At 38.6% G+C, this 24094-nt stretch overlaps 1 protein-coding gene and 1 pseudogene across 3 annotated transcripts in view; both read right to left on the bottom strand.

The window, feature by feature from the left end:
* Ttll7 (tubulin tyrosine ligase like 7) overlaps positions 1–24094 on the bottom strand; it is a 131131-nt gene that overhangs the window by 89127 nt on the left and 17910 nt on the right. Inside the window, exon 1 of one of the 3 annotated variants that reach the window (XM_076575172.1) lies at positions 1944–1962. The exons of the other annotated variants lie outside the window; for them this stretch is intronic. The gene's annotated coding sequence lies outside the window, so the exon portion shown is untranslated. Of the gene's footprint in view, positions 1–1943; positions 1963–24094 lie in introns of those variants that run through there. 3 annotated transcript variants of the gene reach the window in all.
* On the bottom strand, positions 23218–23708 carry LOC102911198 (ATP synthase F(0) complex subunit k, mitochondrial pseudogene; annotated as a pseudogene).

Here is a 24094-nt window from a genome sequence, read left to right as displayed (position 1 = left end):
GGCAACAAAACTAACATTGACCTTAGGCAATAGTAGCTCCACTGATTTACTATTATTTGCTTTTCAGATTTCCATAGCTTGCTTGGTATCTGCTCATCATTTGTGACTAAATGGCATCACCCAAATGCAATATCCACAAAGGTCTATGGAGGATCTCATCCTTATAATTTAGCCTACTGTGATATGAGTAAAACGTAGGCCTGTTAAGACAGCATACCTTGAAGGCATCTTCCCTTATTAATATTTATACTTCTACTATGTGACAAAATAAAAAAAAACACAAATCTCATTCAGCAAGTGCAGAATTGAATAAAGTTCAAATCAAATAACAAAGTTATTAAAGTAACAGAAGACAACGTTATTTCATAATGTATTAAATGCTTAAATAGAGTCCAAAGCGCCTCTGGACATGTTCTCCAAGAATATAATATTGTGTTCTAAATAGCTCTCAAACCACCCTAAAGGAGAGAGAAAGACATTTCACCTGCTCTCTAGGAATAACATATAATACCAATAAAGATGTGCATATCTCACTCACCTGTGTCTATCCATTTACATGTGTTTGTGGTGCATGCGCGCGCGCGTGCGCGCGCGCACACACACACACACAAAGAATCTAAGGCATCCTCAAAGCACCAACCTACACTTCGCTACATACAGACCTCTTGTTCTGAGACACTCGGGTGGGACTGAGTGCCCTTTGCACACAGCTCTCCCAGCTCAGAAACCTGCATCAGAAGAAGAAACAGAAGTCCAGAGGGAAGTGGAGAATTTCTAAAACAGCCAGTTCTCTGTTCTTTACCAGAAATGTCACAAGAGATATCAACCTGTGCATCTGCCTCACTGGTGAGCAGCTAACATCACATGGGATCATGTGATGCCAGCATAGTTCTCTACATCCAAAACTTAACTCTTCAGCATCACCCATAAACCTGGTGGTTCCTCTGACACTCCTTGGCTTGATAAAGTGTAATGGAATAGCCAAACATCAAAAAGAAACAACAAAATCCTCCTTAATTTTCCATTTGAATTCTTTGTTTGATATTTATTCCAATCACATGCATCACCAATTCCAGGGTATATATTAGTTTAATGTTTATTTTCCTATCCATGTTTATGAATTATTAAATATTAAATGTATTAAATTCATTAAACTACTAATCATGACAGTACATAACTGTAATCCAGAAGACTGAAGCAGGAGACTATTGAATTCAAGACCAGTCTTGGCTGCATTGTAAGACCTTGATTTTTTTTAAGTCAGATGGCTAAGGAAGCCCCATTTACCATTCATACTAGTCAAAAAAGTTAACAGATAGTAAAGACTCTGGCCCCAACCTGAGATAATTCATTAATTATTTGTCCACAGATTGAGCTCTTTTGGGGGGTAGCAATGTGCCTGATTAAATAACTAAATTTACCTGATGCATGTGGCCATATGACTCTAAAAGAGTAGGCACTGAGGAATCAGTGGGGCCAGAAAAGGAAGTGAGTAGGAGGGACTTCCCACCAAGGCAACTGAAAGAGAAACAGTCCTTCTGTGGACTCCGCTGTCTGCCCCCCTTTCCTGGTGCACATGTGACTACAGTTGCTGTGTAAGTCACAGCGACTGAGGTTTGTCTTAGAATTGCTGCATCTGTTGGAAAGCAGACATCCATCTTGTTTAGGCCACTGTTGCTTTAAGTTTCTGTCACCACCATCTAACTGAACCTCTTGACAGATGGATATATTACTTCTACATGAATTGCTGGGTTTTTTAAAAAATGACATACCGCCGGGCAGTGGTGGTGCACGCCTTTAATCCCAGCACTCAGGAGGCAGAGGCAGGCGGATCTCTGTGAGTTCGAGGCCAGCCTGGGCTACCAAGTGAGTTCCAGGAAAGGCGCAAAACTACACAGAGAAACTTTGTCTCGAAAAATCAAAAAAAAAAAAAAATGACATACCAGGAGTAGAGAGGTGGTTCAGTAGTTGGGAGCGTCTTCCAAAGAACCCACATTGAGTTCCCAGCACCCACATGGCAGCTCGAAACCATCTGTAATTCCGGTTCCTGCGGACCTCTTCTGGCCTCCAAAGGCACCAGGCGTGTATGTGGCATACAGACAAACATTCAGTCAAAACATCCATACACATGAAAAGGCTTCAAAGGAATGTCAGCCAACGTACAAAGTCGGTGGGACTGAGTGGATTTTGCTTCTGTTTTATCTATCATTATCTGCCATTGTCTACAGTTCTCTATTTTCTGCTAACCAATTTCTTCTGTTGATGGACAACCACTTAGTTTCAACCCATGTGCAGAAGAAAGAGATCTGTACTTCACCCTAGTTCTTAGACATGGCAATTAGGATCTGGGGGCCCAGTTATTAACACCAGAACTGATTAATAAAAGTATAAACGTTTTATTAATTTTACACATACACAGAGATTTTCACAAAAGAGTACAGCCTAAAGAAGTTAGTAAAGTGGGTGTTTTCTTACTTGGAAAGGAATGGGACAGAACAGACTGACAGACGGATGGACTAGTAAGTTCCCAGGTCACTGAGGAACAGAGGAGACTGGAAGACAACAGTTACTTCAGTTGTTTAGAGTCACTGAAAGCCCAGTTCCTAGTCTTTAGTGATCAAGACTAGTTTCTATCTCAGACTGTGAAGTACAGCCCTTCAAAAAGAATCTTTACAGCTTAATCCATTCACGCTAAGTGGCCCTTTCTGAAGTGATGACTCTTCGGGAGATTTCTGTCCAAAATAATCCTGCTGAGGTGTTCTGCCTCAGACCCACATGCACTTTGGGAAGGACTGTTGGCAATCCCAGTTTCAAGGATGGGAAATTGGCATAGGTCTAAAACAATCATGCAATCCCATCCTCTTGATCCCTGAAGTTGGTTTAACAATGAACTAAGGCCAGTCAGAATCAGGCCTGGGACTCACTCTTAGACTCCTGAAAGGAGACAGGTTCCTTCTTGTGATGTGGACATGAATCAGAGAAGATGCATATCTATCGCCACTGGCCCAAAGTAGCTACCTGCACAGAGACTGAGCAGGAATTCAGGTTATATTTCTTACTTTTGTTTTTAAATAAAGAAAAATGCTTCAAAACCCCTTGCCTAAAATGCTGTCCCTTGAGATAAATAAAAGGTTTGCCTTCCTTCCTTTTACTCCAAGAGATGCTGGCTCCCTGGGAGGTTTGAATGTGATTAAATCTACCATGTTGGAGAAATATTCCTCTCTAGAAGATTCTTGGATTTAAAATTTAAAAGTTTCAATGTTACTAATAGCTAAAAAGTCAGATAATTCTGCCATCATTTCCAAACGCTTCTAAATGAAATGGAGTCACATAAAATTAACTTGTAATGAGCACATCATTCAAAATTTGGGAAGTCTATATGGAAAAGTCCCTAGTCCTCACACAATGCTTTGTGGACATCCATGAGTTGAGCTAAGGTATGTGGGTAAGTCTAAGATTTTAAGCAAGAAAGAACAATTAATGTGTTTCTGGATCATTAAGCTAGATGCAGAGTCAATTTACATGACAATATTTGGGGAAAGAAATAATTATCTTTACCTATCAGACCATCTGCTAAGAAAACTAATTAAATTCAAATATATTTTAATAAGATGAGCTCATTTAAAAATAAGTAATTCTCAATCTTTAAAAACTCTCCAAGAGCTGGAGAGATTGCTCAGCAGTAAAGAGCACTTGCTGTTCTTCCAGAGAACCAGGGTTTGGGTCCCACCACCCATATGGCAGCTCACAAGAGTCTGTAGCTCTAGTTCCAGGGGATCCCATGCCCTCTTCTGGCCTCTGTGGGCACTGCACTCACATATGCTGTTAAATACACACAGGCCAACACTCATACACATAAAAACAAATAAATCTTATTATAACCACTCTAACACTACAGTCTTTGCCATAGAACTAGTCCTTTTATAGACACTTGAAAGAAAAGAGCTATTTTTATCCTTCAAAATAAACAGGGCTGGAATGCAGAACAGAACTGGAGCCCAAAGCTAGCCAGGGCACAATAATACTCTCAAATCATGAGCATTTATTTTCTAAATGATTCCCTCCCTTGGACACTTCCTTCCTTGATCACATTCAGTCAACTGATAGTGTAAAGTAACAGGTCACATAAGGCATTGTATCAGTAATCAGTAAACTTAGTGCCCCCTTATGAGTTCTTTATATTAAATATGTTTATTGATGTGCCAGTTAATTTTATGACAAGTTGACACATCTATAGTTACAAGAGTGGAGGTAACCTTGATTGAGAAAACCTCTCCATAAGAGCGGGCTCTAGGCAAGCCAGTAGAGTATTCCCTTAACTAGTGATTGAAGGGGGAGGTCCCAGCCAATTGTGGATGGAGCCACGCCTATCCTGGTCCAGGATTCTTTAAGAAAGCAGGCTGAGCAAGCACTGCTGAGCAAGTCAGTAAGCAGCTCCCCTCCATGGCCTCTGCATCAGCTTCTGCTTCCAGATTCCTGCCCTGTTTGGGTTCTTATCCTGAATTCCTTCAATGATGGACTATGATGTGGACTGTAAACCAAATAAACCCTTTCCTCCTCAGTTTGCAAAAGCAAGTATTTCATAGTATTTCATCATGAAAATAGTAACCCTAACCATAACTAAGACAAGTTCTCACCAATTTATTAGGTGCTGTAGCAAGTAAAATACATGTCTTCTGTTTCATCATGCTCACATATAGCTTCCTTTTAGAGAAGTTATTTATCTTGAACCATCTTAAAAATATAACTTCGTTCAACGTCCATGACATTGACTATTCATATTAACCCTAAGTATGCTCAAGAATGACAGTCAACACTAGATAGCTACATAACCAGATGTAGCCATATATTCATAGTATGCATATCAGGAATACAAATTAAACATAATACTAAATCAACAAGGCCGATTTTCACATGAGATTGGAATTTACCGTTTTTTTTTTTTAATCTTAATCTAATATCCAAAACTATCCATTATACAAGTCTCACTCGAAAACAATGTGCAGTCTTTAGGACACTTCTGATTAATGCATTGTCAATCACATCAGTTCTTGATGTGACTTGCTGGATCTTATACTCAAATATTATTTTGTTTATTTTATTTTTATGTACATGAGTTTGCACACAGGGTTGTGCTCATGGAGACCAGAAGAGGCCATTTGATTCCTCAGAGTTGGAATTACATGTGGTCTTGAACTGACTGACCTAGGTACTAGAGATTGAACTTTGGTCCTCTGCAAAATCAATACACATCTTTAACCACTTAGCCATCCCTCCAGTCTTTCTTATATTATTTTCAAATAACTTCATTTATCTATTTTCAGTCAATCCAGTGGGCAAAAAAAAAAGACTGTGTTAATAACAGAAAAGGTGAATCTTACAACAACATACATTTAGTGTGTAATTTTAAATGCCCTTCAAACATTACTGTCCTCTGCTATTTGATTATTTGGACATTTCGTTTGAATCTCTTCTTTAAACCACAAGAGTATAAGCCTCTTAGAGGCAAATATAGACATTCTGCACTCTCTGCAGAACTTGGCACCACGCTCTGCATCTGTAAGTCCCCAATCATTCTACAGGGAATAATACATTTCACCTAGTGCAACGGAAACTCCCAGAAATCTATGATGGTGACCCTAGCCAAGACTACTTGTAATAGAGGATACAGAGCCTGAACCGCCCATCTGTGGTAGCCAGGCAAGAATTCTAGTGGGGGGATTCGGGCACCAAGGGTTTATGGCTACAAACCCCCCTTTGACTTGCAATTTGTACTATCTACAAAGTGTGCTGGGGTAAAGCGGTGCAGAAATTGTGGGAGTGACAAAAAGAATTTTGAGCCCTTCTAATTATTTCTCATCGGTGGACCTGACTTAAATTTCACCTACTGTTAGGAAGGCAATCAATGATGAAAATGCTAAAATTTCCCAGGAATGATTAAACTCCTCAACAATCACATGATAGCAAATCAAAATTTGCAGTCTCGGTTTTAAGACCACAAATAAAGGCAATCTCTTTGTAATTCTGAGTCATATGTGTCTTCCATAGAGAGGTCACAATATCCACATATTTGCTCAAATGTTAGTATGCATGTTGCTGCAAAGGTACTCTGTAGATGCAATTAATGTCTAAATCTACAGGTATTTACTCTCCATAACATAAGTGTGCTTCATTCAGTGGGTTGGAGGTAAAAGAAAACAGATTGATATTTCCCAGAAAGGTATCTATCTATGCCTCAGCTAGGTGTGCATTCAAGTTCTATGCCTCAGCTGTGTGGGCATTCAAGCTCTATGTCTCAGCTGGGTAGGTATTTAAGCTCAGTGTCTCAGCCATGTGTACATTCACATTCAATGTCATCTCTCTTCTGCACTCCAAGTCTGTCAGCAAATTTTGGACTGGCAAGCCTCCACAGTCACATGAAGAAATTCCTTAAATCAGCATCTTTTCTCTCCCCTCTCTCTAAAAATGTGATACCTTTTATAATCACAATCAGCTAGGGGGGAGTCCTGACATTGTTATCATCATCAATTCAAACACATCAAAATCAACAGCATTGACATCAGTTACCGCAGAGAAAAACCCATACCAATATAGAACAAGAACACCATAGAAATACCCCAAAATGTAAACTTATTTCCTTTCCCTTGCCTGCTTCCCTCCTTCCCTTCCTTCCATGCTTCTTTCTTTCTCTTTATTTTACAAGATGCCCCTCTTTGTAGCCCTGAAGCTGTTCTCAGACTGGCAATACTCCCACTTCAGCCTCCCCAATGCTGGGATTCTCTGCATGCACCATCACCCTTGGGCTGCACCATCAACTGCCCATATCCATGGCACACAGTATGAGGGCTGAATCACAAAAAGATTAAAGAAATCTGTCCTCCAGTGGGAAGACATTTAGGAAAATGTCTTAACCAGTTGGTTTTACTCATATTTTCCTTTTTTATGCATGGAAGTAATGCAAAATAAGAAATGTCCTTAAAGTCACCTCCAGTGTGGGTAAAATAAAAGGTAAGACTTTCAAAAGCACCTTTGCAAAGTTGAAACTGCACGCTTGTTTTCTCAAGCAAATGAGATTGTGTTGTGTCTTGCAATGAAATTTGATCTTGGCTGGAAAATGGAAGCTTACAGGCTATCACTATTTCTAGTGTTAAAAATTAATGACAGCCACACCTCCTTTAAGCCTCCGGTTCTCACCCTGCACCCAGCATCATAACCCCCTGGAGAATAAGATTACTAGGTAACATCCTCCAGGTTAGAACAGTGTGACTCATGTCACACCTCAGCCCTGGGCAGGCTGAGGTTCTCATGCATCTTGACCTAGACAAGGTTAGCTCAAGGGCGAAGATCTGTGGCTGCAGAGGAAATGCATCGGTACTGCAGCAGCTCAGGGGAGGACACTGACGGACTCCAATCCACTCCCACATCCAGTCAAACACCAACAATCTGTACTGTGTACAGGGGCACTCCAGTCTGAAAGAGTGCAACTCAGATCCCTTCTAGCTTTGAAATCCTAACAATGTTGATTCTGAAGAGAAAATAAAAAACAAAAGCCAGTCATTCACAATCAAGATAGAGCTTCTAACTCACTTCTCCCTCAAAATACAGCTTTAAAATTCTGGTTAAAATTGGACACAAGTGAAAGCATTGTTAGCAATTCTCAATTTAAAAAAAAAAATGACAAACTGCACAAAACCATGCAAACCAACTGCTTCAGTATTCTGAAAAATGGTCTGTAATATATAAGGCAAGAAGCTTTTAAGGGCAATTACTGAACTTGGGATAAGAGGTGGAACTGGCATTGTAGCCTAAAGCAGTCCCTACAGCATCATTCTCCAGGGGCATCAGCCAATCAATGCAGCAGGCCCCTGGGTGGGAGTCATGGCAACCAGCCCATTGGTGCTGGAGGAGAATGACTGGGCTTGAAGCAGAGTATAAAACAGCACCATGCCTTTGGCTCAACCGCAACAATAACAACTGCAGTGGGCAATTGGTGTGAAGGTCAATGCCACAGCTGCCTGTAGCTCAGATCCCAGCTCACATTGGTATTGGTCAGCTAAACACGAGTCATGAGTAGCAGCTCTCACCTCTCCTAATCCCCAAATGCTCTTCCCTGACATTTTTCCTCCTCTCATTATCCACACAACCTCTGTTCCTCACTAACTCACCAACAAGATGAGCACTTTAAGCATGCTGAGTCCAGTGCAAACAGCCTGTACTTGATGTTTTCGGTGGGGAAGTTACTCTGGCAAGCCAGGGGTCTATTTTATTTACTTCTTGGAATTTAGTAGATAATGTTATGAAACAGCTGAGTTCCAGACAAAACAGACTTTATTTCAAGTATTAATACAAATATAAATACACATATATGTATACATACTATGTTCAATATAGAGTGGAAGACTAGAGACACTACCTTAGTTGCTTGTCTCATTGCTGTGACTTTGGTTCCTAGTTTGAGGGCACAGGCCATCCTGATGAGAGAGGCAGAGCTGCGGGAGCTTGCAGCTGGTTGGTCACATGACATCTACAGCCAGGAAGCCATTAATGATGAATGCTGGCCCTGAGTTAACTCTCCCATGGAAGGGTGGCGCCCATGGTGGGAGCGAGCCTTTGCATCTCAATCTAATTTAGATAATCCTTCACAGCAAGCCTGGAGCATTGTCTCCTAAGTGATTCTAGATCCTGTCAAGTTGACATTAACTATCACAAACAGCTCGGATAAGAGCCTGGAATATTGTCATTTCTTTTGATTCTTGTAACACTGGGACCAGGGGACTGACTCATCTTTCCTACTCACAAGTTCTCCGTTGTTATCTTCCAAAGCAGGCTCATCTTAGGTTGCCGAGGAAAAACAGGACTTCATAAAACTAGTCCACACAATTGTCAAATGGGACTCCCCTATGCCAATTCAGGTGATAAGTTGTAGAAAGAACAGTAGTAATGAGCATTAAGGTTGTTTAAAGGGAGTCCTCCCTTTTATTCTTTGCTGATGTTGCTTGTGTTTTGTTTCTTGAAACAAAGCTTTGCTTTGTAGTCCGGGCTGATGCCCAATTTGGCTGCAATCCTTGTACCTCAGCCGCCTGGGTCCTGGGATTACAGGCCTAAACCACCATGCCCAGCTCCTGTCCTTTCTTATTATTTTATTTATCGTATTTTACTTAAAATCCATACAACATATTCTTCTTAAAGATCTTAATAAGGACTGAGCACATTTATTTCAGACCATTCATGCTTATAATATAAAATACGCAAAAGAAATATGAAAAAGAAATTTCCCTTTGACTAAACAAACATCTGCACAATATATCTCTCTATAAATATGTCTTCTTTAATTTTTATTTTATAAATATATATACATACACACATATGGGTGTTTTGCTTGCATGTATTTCTGTGTACAAGGTACATGCTTGGTGCCCATGGAGGCCAGAAAAGGGTGTTGGATCCCCTACAACTGTAATGACATATGGCTGTGAGTGCTGGGAATCAAACCTGAGTCCTCTAAGGGAGGCTCAAGAGCTAACCCTCTACCCCCACATACACACACACATACACAAACATTCCTTTAAAATTAATCATTTTAAATAACAGTTGCAAAATGCTTCCATTCAATTTTATTGTTTCTACTTTCTCAACTTAAGCACAGAAGCACCACTTGACAATATCCATTGTCAGCTGTTCTTGGTTATATTACTTTGACAAAGAGCATGGAGATAATAGAGTTACTTGGTAAATGAAATATTTACATTCCCAGAAAGGAAGCAAGCACACTCAAATAGAGTGTGCCATGATGGACAGTGGCAAGTTTTAATTTACTTTCTAGATTATACTGACTCAGTGTGGTGATACTAAATTTGAGATGTTATTTGCAAGTAACATACCTCATAACACAAGAGTAAGTTATTGTCTCTGTATATTTAAATCATCACTTTATGAAAAACTGACTTTATTGCGATTAAACTAGCAAAATGAGCATAGAAAATTACTGAAATAAACTGAAAACAACTTAAGTTGTTACTTCACCTGAAGATAGTCTGTGGTCTCTAGACCATCAGTCACAAAGATTCTGGAAAGTGGCCACAAAGCATTGAAAGTGCCTTGATTATGTCATCTATGTATGCCTGAGGTTAAGGATTCCACTTTCAGAAGCTAGTCCTGAGAAAAGCATCTACAGTGTTGGAGCATGCCAACCCACTCTTTAAAATACTAAACGAGGAGCTAGAGAGTTGGCTTGGCAGTTAAGAGAACTAGCTGCTCATGCAGAGGACCCAGGTTCTGTTCCCAGCACCCACAAGGCAGCTCACAAGTACCTGTAACTACAGTTCCAGGAATCTAATGCCCTCTTCTGGCCTCCATAGACACTACTCCACACCTATGGTGTATATATATGCATGCAGGCTAAACATTTATACCCATTAAAAATAAATGAACTAATTAAAAATTATAAAATAAAAAAGAAAAGTAGCAACCTGAAAACAATCTAAATGTACTCAAATAATTTCTATAGTAAATAATGGGTTACCATGTGGTTATTAAAATGGGCTATGAAAAGCTTTCACTAGTTTAAGAAGATATAATTATTTGAGCAAGGCAATGAATGATTCATATGAAATGAAATAATATTTATTTTTCTATGAATAGATGAATGAATTGTAAAGCTTAATATTTACTTTGATTTACTAACTCTGAGTAAATATGCCATTTCTATCCATCTATATTACAGCAATATGAAAATAATCATGAATCATATGCCAGGGTGGATTTTAATAAACTGTATCAATAAAGACCTGTTTTAATAGTGAACAAATTTGGATTCTTCCAGAAGACTGATTCCTAAGTAGTACAAAAGGATTATGATTGTGAGTCACAGCATTCTGTGTTTATTTTAGTCCTTGAAATATTTGCTAAACCACCTCTGAGGTTAACACTTCCAGAGTAAATCAAAATGTAAACAAGCTGATCCCAGATTCCAGGTATTCTAGCCAAGCCTGAGATCATCATGCAAAAATAACTAACAGGGAAGTTACAAGTACAATTTATATCTGTAGGGAGTGCGGCCCACGCTGCAGTCAGAGCAAAGGAGGAACACGCAGACATCCTGAATTCATCTAAAAGATTTTTTCCCCATTAAAGATGAAAAGAAAGAAAGCACACAGCTGAAATCAATGTGCAAGTGGTTTGTTTTCTAGGTCCTGGTTTGAGTTTTCTTTCCCATGTCACGTTTGAGAAATCACCAGGAAGTAGGTGACAACTAAGACATTTACAAATATTACAAAAACTAAGATGTGATCAGGGATAGAGCTCAGCCACAGAGTTCTCGCTCAGTGTGCACAAGGCTCGGAGTTAGATACTTAGTAGTCAGAGGAAGAGGAAGAGAGAAAAGGGAGGAAGAGGTATCAGAGGAGGAGGAAAGAAACTTTGAAGACATGAGACGTGATTCTTCTTACCTTCTTGTTAGCCTTAGTTCATGTTCCTCAGAAGCAAGGATTCAAATACAAGTAGTATGGGGAAGTTACAGGAAATACTGCCAATGGGAGCAGAGAAGGGAGACAAGGAAGGAAAGGCAATACAAAGGGTGTGCTCCACTGTCAGCAGCCAGAGCTTAGTCCCCTAGGAAACTGGGACAATCAGCATAAAGCACACAGTTTCAGAGTCAGTGCATCCAACATCAATCACTAGTTGAGCATTACTGAGGAGAGATGCAGTAATTAACTCACACCACCTCCTGATCTCGGACAGTAGAGAACAGGGGATGCATGGAGAAGGTCAGGAATGGCAAAGAACCCCCAGTCCCAAGGCCTTCAGGAGTGCCTTAAACACCCTCATGTAAAGAAAGACACACCAGCAGTGCACGGAGGCAGGAGAGTACACTGAAGTGCTAAGACACTGGAGACAATGAGCAGGGCACCAAGGGCATTGGCTCAACACTGGCCCTAAACATAACCCTAATTATGAGATACTAGAAATGAGATCTTTGAAAAAGATGAGACCTCTGCCTTCATGAATGGGTGAGCAATTCATGCAATTGGTAGATTAATAGATCAATGGTTTATTCAAGAGAGTGTCAGGTATAAAAGACACTGCCTGCATCAAAGAAACTGATTCCTACACAAAGACTCTTTCAATATGCACCATTTTTTTTTTCATTCCTTGATGTGAGTGATCAACGAGCATTCATTCCTGTTGCTCTATATATGAGCATTTCTATGGTGTCAGTGTTTTAGATTTTTGCCATTGGAGAATTGTGTGGTTTTATCCCATCCATGCTGTGACTGGTGAATCCTTAGTAACACAGCTAATGAATCTCCCTTTGCATGCTGATTGCTGTGTGGATCATGCTTGGTAAAGAATCTGCTAAAGCCACAGGCCCATTTTTAATGGGATTTGTTTTGTTAAATCTCATGAATTCTTTGAATATTCTGGATGAAAAGTCTTTTCTGATGTGACAGGAAGTCATCAGAGGCAAGAGAACAATGTGGAGACTCCAAGGTCATGGACATCAGGAGAAGAGCAAGAACAGAGTATGTTCTCTCTGTTGCTGAGGCTGCACATTGGGAACTTGTTTCTTACCTCTCCAGGACCATCATGCAGACAGACACTTGAGATCTTGGGAGAGAGAGAGAGAGAGAGAGAGAGAGAGAGAGAGAGAGAGAGAGAGAGAGAGAGAGAGAGAGAGAGAGAGAAAGGAGAAGAAGAAGAAGAAGAAGAAGAAGAAGAAGAAGAAGAAGAAGAAGAAGAAGAAGAAGAAGAAGAAGAAGAAGAAGGAAGTCATCTTACTTCAAAAGTTAAGGTGATGACTATTTTTGAGACAGCAATACAAAAAGTCAGATTACCAACTAAGACTCAACTAGATAAGAAATGAAGACCTTCAAGAAGTGAAGGAAAAAATAAGAATTTTACAATGAATGTGGATAAAGCAGGAGCAGAGGGAGACAATTTCAAAACTCTGGTCATGTTTTGGGGCAGGAGATTGAAGACAATCGAAAAAAAGGAGACACGAGCACGTGGTGGACTAGTAAGGGGTTACAGTCTGGACACAGCAGCCTCCTTTGTTCGCGTCTTGTCCCCAGGTGCTCAGACCCTTAAAAAGCAGAGTGGAACAGCTGCAACTATTTGACTGTGCAAAGAAAGCTTGCTGATCCCTGAAACGGGGACAATGGGAACCACTAGCAACTAGAAGAACATGGAATTAACAGAAGCAGAAGGAGGAGAAGCATGTGATTATGAAAAGATTTAAAGAGGGCAACCGGGATGTGAAAAGACAGTTCTCTGTGCTGGGGAAGCAACCGAATATCTGGTAGCCATAGATAAACCAGAGATGGGCCTTAAGGCTCAGGAAAGTAAGCCAATGATGATCACGTAGATACCTATCATTTCTTCTAATGATGACCCTGCTTCTATAGAAATGACTAATTGAATGTGACATCCCTACCAGACATTGCCATCTAGATGTTCTTGATGCCATTGCAAACTAAGTGTCAAGAACCAGTCCATGACCTTGACACTTTCCTCTGCCCCAACACTTAAAAATCCCATCACCAAACTCTGAGTTCTCCATGACCAGGGCATCTCAGAACTCACCCTTACTTGTTTCCACCTCAAATCCTAGTTGTCATCCTCTCTCACTTGGACTATTTACTAAGTTCCTAACAGAAGTATTTCCATCTACTCAATTTTTCCAATCTGTTTTCTTCAACGAAATGCAGGACTCCAAAAAATAAATCGAATATTACTCTTCCATCCTCCCTCCCCACTCCTTAACTAACAACCCTCCAGCTGGCTTGCATAGTTTTTATGGCTTTATGATGCTCACATGAAAAAAAGGTGCAGCCTAACTAAAAATGATCTTTCATAGAATGGTGCAATGAAGCTAATATTTCCTAGAAGTCCCATCTTTGCCTGGATTCAGGCTAGCGACAGCTACTGAATAAATAAGCATGTATTTTTTTATGATTTCCATTATGCTCTGAGGGTAACTATAGGGGAGTATGCACTGTTCCATCCCCCACATGCTGACACTGCTCTGCTTCTGTCCTTGATGGCTCAGGGCAGCATCTTAATGTGAAGTTTCCCTAGATTTTACAGGGTCTTCTTTTTCAGCCTCTCTAAACATGGTACATCCAGGCTCCCTCAGACAGGCACATATGTATGTGGCTCCATGGTTCATAGAGGTCAACAATACTGTCAGGATTACATATAGTAGAGTCTGACAAAGGCTAGTTTCAACCTGTGCTTCCCAAGCCATCATGTCCAGGTGCTGTAATCTGATTGACAGCCCTATTGACTTACCACAAGATCCAAAGACACAAGAACTTGATGATTTCCTTCTAATTCCTACAACCAAATACCTCACTCTGAATGCTTGTGGAATGCCATTTTCAAAGGCTCCCCTCCCTGGTGGAACATCCATCAGATCTAACTGCCTGTTTCCCTCGAGTCTTTCCATTAAGACCCTGAGCCACATTCCTTTTCACTGTGTTCCAATCACTTGTCTCTTCCAACTTATACACACTTTGCATATCCCATTCTTTCCATCTAGAAGGCAAGTCCTCCTATCCCTAGCTTATGTTCAGGTAGAACTCACATCCTAATATTCTCATATAGCCTTTGGTCCCTTTCAAGCCTAATTCTAGCCCTCTCTGGTGAACTATAAACTTACAAATAAAAGGACTGTCTTGGCTTCTGCTCACATATTCCAAACACACAGAAAAGCACCTGGAGCATGCTAAGTGCCAGACAGGTATTTATTGAATGAGTGAATGGGTGAACATGAGCACTGTGTTGAGTGTTTAAATAGGTTATGTAATAAAATCTAACCCCCCTCTGAATCTTACACCATTCCTATTTCTATTCTGCAGATAAACATGATAATGCATATTGCAGGCACTAAGACTGGCACCTTACCACTTGCAAGCAAAGAATTTTACTTTGCCATTCACAGGCTTAATCTCTATGTCCTCTACAATACCAAAAAGCTTATTCAGTAAAGACTTTCCCCTTCAGCTTACAAGGAATGGAGAGAAGAATAATTAAGTATGTCATGTAAAGCCATTCTGGGTTTTATAGGACCCAATTATAACACCAGTTCTCTGCAATCCCCACCCCCAAAAGGACCCATTCCTTCTGCTACAGGCCAGATGCATCCCTATTATGTTCCAAATTCATAGTCCCTACCATGGCTGACCTCCATATTGAATTCTTAATATGCATTGCCTTCCCCACCATGTTCAACCCCAGATACCAGTAAAGCTGGTCTCAAGACATAACAGCTCTAAAAAGAACAACATACAGTTGTACTCTCATGACCAAGAACTCCATGTCTTCTTTTATATTAGCATTGACCTAAAATGCTCAAACTCTTTATTAAAACATAATAACAAATAGTAAAAGACTTATATCATATACTATTTATATGTGAAAGTTCTCCAAAAGAATGTAGTTAGCTTTTCACAGAGAAATGGAAATACTTTGAAGGAGAAAAGCAAATGGGAGGTGGATGGAAGGGATTGTGGATAAATTCAAGCCTATTTTATCAGTCACACAGAAATGATTGATTTTATTAGCACCTTTGAGATGTTTTATTATTAATCTTAATTAAGTCATTTGAGCCTCTGGCAATGTTGTTTAAAAATCTACTTGTAATACATGCTATAGTTCAACTTTTAAATGCAAAAGACCCATGTGGTTCCACAGTGTCAAGGGGATAATTTGAAAATTAGAAGGGGTACATAATACTGCAGATAATCAAACTGACAATACATGTCAGTCTCTGCAAGATGTAACTCTGAATACTTCTCACACATTCTAAAATTCAACTTGGATGGATTATTTCTGGCTTGGGATTATCATCTTGGAGAACTCTAAAAACAAATGACCCTTCATTTAAAGATTAGATTCAGAAAATGGTCCCCATTCTCTATGAACAAAAAGAATGCATTTCTATTGCTATGGAGTGAATTAAACTGCATCCTAACAAAGGCTAAAAAAGTAAAGGACTAGGCATTTCTCTAGACTTACAGCTCTTCAGTCATGATCCCATAGTGTCAGAGGAAATAATCTAATTATAGTGACAGCAACATGAGACCATAGAGCAGATGCTCATACTGATATTATAATAATCTCCACTATATTCAATTATGGCCTCAATACTTCTCACAAATTTCACAAATCAACCCAACTATATACAAATACCACATATGCTCCACCACATAATATCAATATATTCTTGCTGATATCAGGATCTTATATATTTGAAGAATTTACCTATGTCATACTGGTACAGTAGCTACTCTATGAGATAGTATTTAAGGTTTAAATTCTAATCTAAAATATTTAAGTTTTAAGTGTATTCTATAAACATTAGTGTAGTGGGTAGCTGTTCTAGCTATGACTTTGAAGCACCGCCTCACATTAGTATAATGGGTAGCTGTTCTAGCTGACTTTGAAGCACTGCCTCTAGCGAGGTAACAGGTAACTTCTACACCTGTCTGTGACCTTGAAGTACATGCCCCTGGGGTGTGGCTGCTCAGGACCCTTAAGACCTTGGATGCACATACATGGCTCTCTCTTCACCTCCTGGTGGTTTTGGATACTGAGATCTTGGACCAGGCAAATCAGTGTGGAACACAGCTCAGCTTTCCTAGACCCTATGATAAATCTCTCATGTTTGTGAGTTAACCCCCAAATCAATTCCTTTGATCATTAAATAGACTCCATGGATTTCTCACATTATCTGGTACCCCCACGTGGGAGCATTGGTAGGCCATCCATGACTTTTTTTTTTAATCATCCATGGCCTTTCACACACCCAGATAGCTCCCACGGACCCTACACACAGGCTTCGTGGGCAGCCCGTGAGATCTGCCATGTACCAGCAGCAGCTCAGATTCCTGCATTCTAACTGTGTGTGTACCACTCCCTCCCTTCTGGGTCCCACATGCTATGCCAATCCATTCCCTACTTTGAGCTATTCCATGGGTACTAGAGCTTACACCCTGTGGCTCCATTCGCCACTCAATCTTCCCTACTGTGCCCGATTGACTGAGTTCGGTCCATGCCACCGACTGCAGGAGCCCGCCTGACTTAGCTGAGTCCAGCCCACAGATGCATCCCCCATCTCATACATACACAGCCAGTTGTGGTTGCACATATCAGTAGGATTTGCTCAGTAGCTCTTTAGGCCCAATACAGGTCAGGGTCTTCAGAACATGCTCCAGGACCTTGTACCTTTAGAGCTACACCTGCAAAACCTGATGGCTAAACATCACTATTTCACCCCAAAAAATCATCACAAGAACTGAGATACCAGCTCTTAAGGATTTCATCTAAAGTAAAATTACTCAATAATTTCACACCTTAAAACTGATTAATAAATAAACAAATTAATAAAATTTTTCTTTACAAATTTTGAATATTTCTTTCAAAATGGCAGAAAATGTTACTTCTCAGAAATTTAAAAATATTTTTGTTTGTATTAAGAATGAAATTTTACAAGACATATACAATCTTCCTGGGACATATATAATGCTCACTACAATGACAATTAGCATAGTCATTCACATCATATCATTAAAGAACTGGCTCAATGATAACAGCAAAAATGAGACATTAATGGGACTGACTGAATACTTAAATAAATGGATTCTTTCTGTGGAATCTGCTAACTTACCACAAGAACTTCAGTCCATTAATAATAACTGTACAACCCGATTTAATTCTATTAATAATAAATATGAAAACTTAATGGATAAAACAATAACTCTTCAGAGCAATGTCAATGCTATCCAGATAATTCATAATGAGGAAAGATCATTGCTAATTGATAAAATAAAGTCTATGGAATCATATGCTTCAGAATAACATAAAAAATCTTATGATTTCATGAAATATTTAGAACCCTTTACAACAGAGGAGGTGCAAACGTTACAACAGGCAGTAGTTATTGGATTTCAAGCTCTGGAGGCATCTCTCAGTAAAGACAACAAAGAAAATAATAAGCAGAAGGGCAAGGCCATACAAGTCATAACATTGCCAGGTAGCTCTTATACAATGGCTTATCCCGTCACCATCCGTGAGAAATCAACAGATGATAAACAACCTGAGCCATATGTGGAATATATCTTGCAATCTATTCGTATGAGAGATTTTTAAAAAACATTAAGGAAGCAGTGGTCACCTTGGTATACATTCAACATACGTAAAACAGATGTTAAATACATGGCCTTCTACAAATAGAATCATACCAGATGACTGGAATCAGTTCATCTCAGCTGTTCTAGAATATAGCCAGCAGTTACAATGGAAAAGCTGGTTGAGAGAGGAAACAAGGATCCTAAAACAGCAGGGTAAGATCTGAGGTTTTGAGATCTCCCAAGATCAAATTCTTTTGATGAGCATACAATATCTTTATACCATACAGCAGCTTTAACTGCTTTGAAAAATATTCCAGAAGCAGAGAATCTAACTGAGTTATATATAAAGATTTTCCAAGGACCACAAGCACCATTTACTGATTTTATACAAAGGCTGACCATTGTTATAAACAAGACAGTATCAGACCAAGAACTAAAACAAGTATTAACTCAATCCTTGGCTTTTAACAATGCTAATACAGAATGTAAAAGAATACTTACACCTTTAAAGGTCAGATCAGTCCTGTTGGAGAAATGGATTCAATATACAAATAGTGTTGAATCTCTGGTAAGAAGGCTTGGATAGGAAAGACGATTTCCAGAAATGTAAGGAGGCCTTAAGTTACCAAATGTTTTAACTGTGGTACACCAGGTCATATGAGAAGAAATTATAAACAGGGTGCTCCTAGAAGCTACACTTCTTGTAGAAATAAACCAAACAGGAGAATTCAACCTTCTGGATTATGCAGAAGATGTGGCAAATTCCAACAATGGACCAATGAATGCACATCAACAATAGAAATATAAGGCAACCCTTTACTAGAAAGAAATGCCTTGGGGAGCCTCTTGCAGGCCCCCCAAATCAAATGTGGTCCAAATATTTCCAGGCACTGTGGAGGAAATTTCTCTCCAGGGTATTAAATAACCCAGTGTCTAATGTAAAGAATAATACTGCACTAGATGATAGAACAGCTCTGATAGATGAAAAAACTCAAAAAAAAAAACCACCATAAAATGAATATTTTGGCAGACTTCCATAAATGAACAAAGACCAAAGCTTAGGGTATGAATTAATGGTATTGTTCTAGAGGGCCTGGTAGACACAGGTATGGATGTAACTGTAATTACACCAAAATTACACCAATTGCATGGCATCTGAATGGCCTCTTCAAGAGGTAGATGTCCAATTTCTAGGACTGGAACCCTATCTCAGGTAAAACAAAGTTCAAGATGGATTGAGTACATAGGGCCAGAAGGACAGAAAGGAAGTTTAAAGCCATATGTGGCAAATGTAGCAGTGAATCTTTGGGACCAAGATCTGTTACAGCAGTGGAATAACCTGATTAAAATTCCTCCAGTCACAGAAATGGAAAACAGACCAATTTATGTTTCTAGGAATAATATTATAAGATACTATAAAAAGAAGCTACCAACTGTTCAGGCTGTACACAAATAGAATACAACACTGCCATTGAACTCTCAGAAGTACTGAAAGCCCTACCTTTAAAATGGCTAACTGAAAAACTTATCTGGGTTGGACAATGGCTTGTGACAAAAGAGAAACTACAAGCTTTAGAACAGCTGGTTCAAGAGCAGTTAAAGAACTGAAGAATCTACCAGCTCTTGGAATTCTCCTATACTTGTTATTAAAAAGAAGTCTGGTAACTGGAGAATGCTGACAGAAATGAGAGTCATTAATAAAGTAATTCGGCCTATGGGCTTTGTACAGAATGGGATGCCCTTGTCCCCTCTGTTACCCAAAGAATGGCCTATTATAGTTATTGACTTAAAAGACTGTTCTTTACCATACCTTTACAAGAAAAGGATAGAGAAAAATTTATCTTCACAATACCTAATTATAGTAATTCCCAGTGAGTCAATAGATATCAATGGAAGGTCCTCTCACAAGGAATGTTAAAGAGCCCTACCCTGTGCCAATATTTTGTGCAAAAACTATTGGAAATAATTCATGCAAAATTTCCACAATCTATAATTTATCATTATATGGATGATATCTTATTAGCTGATCCAAAGTTAGGCACCTTAGAAAGCACGTTTGAAAAAGTAAAGAAATTTTTGCCCCTGTGGGGAGTACATATTGCTTCTGAAAAGATACAAAGAGGAAATTTTATTAATTACTTAGGATATAAGATAGATCTCCAAAAAATTAGACCTCACAAGGTACAACCCAGGAGAGACTGATTGCAGACTCTTAATGATTTTCAAAAATTGTTAAGAAGCATTTCCAACTTACAAGCTGTCATTGAAATATCTAAAAACTGACTGGTAAATTTGCCTAACACCCAAAAAGAGGACAAGGACTTAAATATTCCAAGAGAAGTATCAGTTGAAGGTGAGAAGGAATTGGCTTTAATAGAAAATATGAGAAGCACATGTGGATCATGTGAATCCAGAACTTAACTGCATTCTAGTCATATTCCCTTCTAGAAAATACTCCACAGGGATTTTGATGCAAAGAGAAGATATTATATAGGAATGGATATTTCTAGCATGTAAACCAAGTAAGAAATTAAAAACTTATGTGGAAAAGATCTCTGATTTTATTCTAAAAAGAAAATTAAGACTTCATCAATTGACAGGAATGGGCCCAAAAGAAATTGTAGTACTCTTAACTAATGAGGAGATTTCCTCTTTATAGAAATATAATGAATACTGGCAAATAGCCTGCAGTAAATTTTTGGGAGAGATTAACAATTGTTATCCCAAAAGTAAGAGAATAGAATTCATAAAAAGAACTGAATAGGTCCTTCCTCACATTGTATGGCAAAAGCCAATCTCTGGAGTCCCCACATTCTATACTGATGCAAATAAATGAGGAAAGGCAGGATATAAATCAGAAGATTTAAATAAAGTGGTTCAAAGTCCTTACAATTCTGTACAAAAGGCAGAACTGAATGCCATTATTATAGTACTAAGGGACTTCATGGAGCCCCTCAATACAGTCACTGACTCTCAATATACAGAGAGTTGTTTTACATATTGAAACTGCTGAATTTATTTCTGATAATACAGAATTAACTTCACTATTTATACAATTACAGGAAATAATCAGAAATAGGGAATATATATATATAACATCAGATCCCATATGAGTCTGCCAGGTCCTCTAGCACAAAGTAATGATGAGATTGATCAGTTATTAACAGGTAATATGCTGGAAGCCTCAGAATTTCATAAGAAACAACATGTGAATAGCAAGAATTTGAAGAAGGCTTTCTCCATCTCTTGGCAACAAGCCAAGGAAATTGAAAAAAAAAAAGTCCTACTTGTTCCTTCTATAACCAAACTCCATTACCTGCAATGAAGCAATCAAAAAGGTATACAGAGAAATTAAATTTGGCAGATGGATGTGTTTCATTTTGCAGAATTTGGAAGATTAAAATATGTACACCACACCATTGACATCTATTCAGGATTTAAATGGGCAACTCCTATGAGTTCGGAAAAAGCTGATTGTGTGATTACACACCTATTAGAAGTTATGGTTCTCATGGGAATACCTGTACAAATTAAGATTGACAATGCTTCAGCATACATCCCAAATAAAATGAGATAGCTTTTGTGTATTACAATATAAAGCATATTAGAGGTATAACACACAATCCCACAGAACAAGCAGTCATAGAAAGATCTAACTGAACTTTAAAGGCTATGCTGAATAAACAAAAAGAGGTAACAATGACCCCTAGAAATAGATTAGATAATGCTTTATTAACCTTGAATTTTCTCAGTGCTGATGAGAAAGGAACAAGAGCTGAAGAGAGACACTGGGCACAGAAAAAAAATTCATAAGCTAAACCAACCGGTTTACTTCAAAGAAAGATGTGTTGACCTCATAATGAAAACCAAGACATGTCCTACATTGGGGGAGGAGTTTTGCTTTTGTTTCTGCAGGAAAAGAAAAGCTATGGATACCGATAAAATTAATAAAGATTTGATTTGAAGAGGAGAAACCCCTTGATGAGGAGAAGTAATAGCTCATCTACCAATGTGACAACTATACAAGTTGTAAGAAAAACTCAACAAACAAGGGTCAGGTAGGGTTCTGTTTTTGTCTTTACAGTATAATAGAAATACCCATCTTCCAGAAATCATAAGGCCTTGGATAACCAGATGTCTACAGGAGAAGGAAAGAACCTATTGGTACCAATATGCACAGGGTAATATCTCACTGCCTAACATCTGTATCTCTTTAACTCTAGAAAAGTTGTGGTCCTGATTCAAGGTGGCTTTGGAGTTGGAATTCTGTCTCATATCAGAAGAGCCACCTGCTGTGGAATAGAAGAAAACCAGTAATCTAGGGACCATTGTCATCAAGTTTCTATTTCTTTCCATGCTTGTCCTTGCTTTCAGAGAATCCTTTCTCTATCCAAAGTAAATTAAAACTTTCTATTTTGATATTTAAAATGTTCAAGTTTTTCCACAATAAAATAATAAAAAAATAAGCCTTTCCAATAGCAATCTCTGAAGTCTCAAGAAGGAAGATGGGGCTCCCTACAACAATGACTCCACCCAGTCCATAATGATGCCATGGTACCCATGAACATTACTCAACGATCAACTTTGGACTGAAACCTCTCCAGGACAGTTATAAGATGAGATGGTCCATCATACTACACTTCTGGCCAGAATCTCAGACAACCTTACCCATTACTCTAAGACTAGCTGTAGAATCTACAGCTAGCCCTATTGAGACCTAACTATCTGAGCTTTCTTACAGGACCCAATGGAGATACTATCTCCCCTTGAACAGCAGGAAGCAATTCTAAGAAAATGATGCCCCTCCCCCAAAGGTTTCATTTTTTCTGTGTTATGGATAATGGTTATAAGATTGGGGGTGGAACAATAAAAATTAGACTCAGTATTCTCCTTAAGAAAATAAAAAGGGAAATGGATAAGTATAGGTTATTAAAGTAGATTATTGTATATGCTAGTAAACTAATTTAGTAAAATATCAGCCCTAGATAATTTGCACTGATATGGATTCTTGTATGTTGATACAAATGTAAACTATTTTATATTCCTATTTAAGATAATTTGTATATTGATACAAATACAAAACTATATTTGTTATATTGTACATATATTTCTTTTTTCAAGGTTCATAATTTATTGTACAAATTGAGTATTACATGATGAGTTGACATCAGCTACTTCAGGCATGGGACTTAATAGATGTGGTCAGTCATTTCAAAATCCATTTATGTTGCTTTCACAGCTGGGGTTTTTTTAGGCCTTAATTTGAAGTATAAGACCAACAAAGCAATGCCTCCATATGTGGCCAGTAGACAATTTATTCTACCTGTGAGAGTGTAAGAGTTGAAATACTTTTTAATACCAGTGAACTGGAATTGGCCATCACTTTCCAGACCAGCCATGACATCTATCTTCACCCAAATCACAAATTCCGCAGCTCTGTACATATATTTCTACTCCTATTTGAAATATCTTGTATATTGATACAAATGTAAAATTATGTTTGTCATACTGTATATATGTTCTACCTCTGTTTAAGACATTTTGTGTATTGTCACAATTTTGAGATCATTGTCCTTTTACTGTACATTTGTTTACAGACTGTTTACCTTGTTTATATGAAGCCTTAGTCCTTAGGTTATTTAGGTAGATAAGACTTACAGATTTATAGTCACTCATGCTTGTCATTTCTATAGTTATGTTAGTTAGGTTGTCCAGATTTACAGATACATAGGTCAGATTGATAGGTAATCTTCAAACACTTCATAGACCTAAAGAATATGGCATTTAAATAACTTACAATTCTGTTGATATGAGATGTGATCACTCCTAGCAGCACTGACCTAATACCAAGAGAATGTTGGGCTTCTAGACACTTCATTTGGAAGTTTGTCTTCTTGGCGCATAATGGCCTGCTGGGCAAAGAACTGCCCTTGCCGTGAATGCTGACAGTACAAATGCTGTCC

The sequence above is a fragment of the Peromyscus maniculatus genome, chromosome 6, assembly GCF_049852395.1.
Source record: "Peromyscus maniculatus bairdii isolate BWxNUB_F1_BW_parent chromosome 6, HU_Pman_BW_mat_3.1, whole genome shotgun sequence".
Classification (NCBI taxonomy): domain Eukaryota; kingdom Metazoa; phylum Chordata; class Mammalia; order Rodentia; family Cricetidae; genus Peromyscus; species Peromyscus maniculatus.
The sequence above is the reverse complement of the archived record's forward strand: the minus strand, read 5'-3'. Positions and strand labels throughout refer to the sequence as shown.